This window comes from Oncorhynchus tshawytscha, linkage group LG28 (genome assembly GCF_018296145.1).
Source record: "Oncorhynchus tshawytscha isolate Ot180627B linkage group LG28, Otsh_v2.0, whole genome shotgun sequence".
In the NCBI taxonomy this organism is placed as follows: Eukaryota; Metazoa; Chordata; class Actinopteri; order Salmoniformes; family Salmonidae; genus Oncorhynchus; species Oncorhynchus tshawytscha.
The window spans coordinates 10477591-10481188 of NC_056456.1; positions in this window are offsets into that span (position 1 = coordinate 10477591).

Below are 3598 nucleotides of genomic sequence, written 5' to 3' on the forward strand. Positions count from 1 at the left end.
CGCAAATTCACATCCAAAGTCAAGTGCACATCATCAAAGCTAGTGAGACACGCTCTGACTGTCTGTCAGTCACTCAGTCAGAACAGAAAAATGTAAAGGTGGTGCTAATGTGCCAATTTATTGGCTAAAAGTTCTGGTTCTGCTGGTCTGAGTGCTGTGTCTGTGTCTGGACAGATCAGTTGCTGTGGTGCAGTCGAGGTAGGAGGAAAACGGAGAAAGACACACTTATAGTGCATTCGGAAAGTATTCATTGACTGTTTACACATTTTCTTACATTACAGACTTATACTAAAATGGATGAAATAATGTGTTTCCCTCATCAATCTACACACAATACTCCATAATGACAAAGCAGAAACAGGTTTTTAGACATTTTTGCAATTTTATTAAAAACAAAAAACCTGAAATATTACATTTTACATAAGTATTCAGACCCTTTACTCAGTTATTGTTGAAGCACCTTTGGCAGAGATTACAGACTCAAGTTTTCTTGGGTATGACGCTACAAGCTGGGAACACCTGTATTTGGGGAATTTCTCCCATTCTTCTCTGCAGATCCTCTCAAACTCTGTCAGGTTGGATGGGGAGCGGCGCTGCACAGATATTTCCAGGTCTCTCCAGAGATGTTAGATTGGGTTCAAGTCTGGGCTCTGGCTGGGCCACTCAAGGACATTCAGAGACTCCTGTGTTTTCTTGGCTGTGTGATTAGGGTTATTGTCCTGTTGGAAGGTGAACCAGTCTGCGGCCCAGTCCGCTCTGGAGCAGGTTTTCATCAAGGATCTCTCTCTACTTTTCTCTGTTAATCTTTCCCTCGATCCTGACTAGTCTCCCAGTCCCTGCCACTGAAAAACATCCCCACAGCATGATGATGCCACCACCATACTTCACTGTAGGGATGGTGCCAGGTTTCCTCCAGACATGACGCTTGACATTCAGGCCAAAGAGTTCAATCTTGTTTTCATCGGACCAGAGAATCTTGTTTCTCATGGTCTGAGTGTCCTTTAGGTGCCTTTTGGCAAACTCCAAGCAGGCTGTCATGTGCCTTTTACTGAGGAGTGGCTTCCGTCTGGCCACTCCACCATAAAGGTCTGATTGGTGGAGTGCTGCAGAGATGGTTGTCCTTCTGGAAGGTTATCCCATAGCCACAGAGAAACTCTGGAACTCTTTCAGAGTGACCATTGTGTACTTGGTCACCTCACTGACCAAGACCCTTCTCCCCGATTGCTCAGTTTGGCCGGGCGGCCAGCTCTAGGAAGAGTCTTGGTGGTTCCAAACTTCTTCCATTTAAGAAATGATGGAGGCCACTGTGTTCTTGGGGATCTTCAATGCTGCAGACATGGTACCCTATTGAATGAAAACTCCATGAGAAAATCTGTTGGACAGCAAGTAGGAGGGTTTTCAGCATTTAAATGACATTTAATTCAGCTTGTGCAAGGGAAACCTGCAAAGCCTGTTACGCCCCTTCGTAAGGTAAGTCTAAATACCAACTACTGTGAAGTGCATAGGAAAGGCATGCATTAGAAAGGGATATGTTTCCTAAGTCTGAATCAAGCCCTATGAGAGGAGGAGACCCTGACCACACTGACACACACGCATGCATGCACACATACACCCACATTTCTGCATTGCCAGTAAGCCGTCATTTCATTGCCACTGAGCCTTGTCATCAGCATGCACAAGTACCTGCCCACCCACCTGCTCCTGCCTCACTGGGGCATCACGTATCATCACCCTGTGCCAGAATCTCCTAACAACATCATTGGGCTTTTATTCGCTCTCAGTAACAGGTCCCTGGAGTCCAGTAAGTCACGGTTTCCTGTGGGCCACTGCAACTGCTATGGCCCCCATGGAAACTGTAAAGAGCCAAGGCTCATGAGGGATGATTGGCAGGAAGTGAGTAATTATTACGCACCATTAACACCCGAAACCTGGCAAAAACACACTGACCTAACCAATACACTTTAAAATCTTCACAACTGATGAAGAGAAAGAGGAAAAGAGAAAGAGAATGGAGTCATCACCATTGGATGGTGTCTGTCTGAGTTTAAAACTGTTTTGACAAGGTGATGACAGAGTGCTTGTGTCTGGACGTCTGGCAGGAGAAAGTAGTTGTGGGGACAGGAAGAGAAGAAGAGGGACACACACACACACACACGCACACACAAAGGGAATCTAAGGGGATAGAGAGAGATGAGAAAAGGGAGAAATACTCATAGGACTGGTGGTGTGTGAAATAGGGGGAGAAGTACCTTCAGTTCAGAGAGAATGAAGCATACTGCACAACATGGCAAGGATAAAGAACAGGTTAAAAAGGTCACTGATACTAGGACAAGATAGACTGTTTGGAAGCCTAGTGGTGCTGCACAGACAGACATACACACATACGTGCACACACACTCCATGCCTTGAAAATGTAAATAAACACCAATCGGCGTGATGACAACCAGGCCGTGATGACAACCAGACTGTGATGACAACCAGGCCGTGAGGACAGCCATGGATGTCAGGAGAGCGCCACCAGAAGGAAGTTACAACGTCACAGGACAGGAAGAGACCTCGACGGTGGCAAACGGCGTGTGTTTCCTGGGCCAATGTGATGCTATCCAGACCTCATCCCAAATTCCCGAACCAACCCCACGGCACTCTGATCAGCTTCCGATAACTGCCACAAAAACACTGCAATCATTCTTCACCTTCCCTCTCTCTCTGAACCACTTTACTCCATCCTTTCTTTAACCCAGTAGTCTATCCAGCATTCTGCCCATAGTATTTCCTCTGTCTTTCTTATACTTTTCATGCCTCTACAAAACCTTGTGGGCATTCAGTGTATTTTCTTCCCAGTCTCATTGACTTACTGCACCATAAAATTAGCAATTTCTACATGCAGGGTTTATTGTCTTTCTTAGAAGGCATCCATTATATTCCTTCCGTGCTTTCCAACAATATGTTTTATGTCTCTTTCTCAACAAAACATGAGTTAGAATCTATGATAGAGAAGAGATGAAAAGAGAGAAAGGGGGAGCGAGAGAAAGAGAGAAGAGAAATAGGAATCTTGTTTTCATTAAAGGAGAAGATTGGACCAGCAGCCTGTGATCCCTGTCCATCAGAGATTCCATTATGGCCAGACAGGGCTGAGTTAACACCCGCAATGACATTCACACACACACACACACACACACACACACACACACACACACACACACACACACACACACACACACACACACACACACACACACACACACACACACACACACACACACACACACACACACACACACACACACACACACACACACACACACACACACACAGAGTCATATTCGTGTAAAGTTTAGAGAGGATCTGATGTCAAGTGCTGCCTCACCTAAAGCCTATTCTGGTGGGAAGCTACGATAGACCACCAAGTGCTAACGGTCAGTATCTTGGTATTATGTGTGAAATGCTTGATAATGTATGCGATATCAACAGAGATGTATATTTTCTGGGTGACTGAATATTGACGGGCTTTCATCAAGCTGTCCACTTCAAACTGTAACCAGTGCCTGCAACCTTGTTCAGGTTATCAGTCAACCAACCTACTAGGGTATTTAAAAAC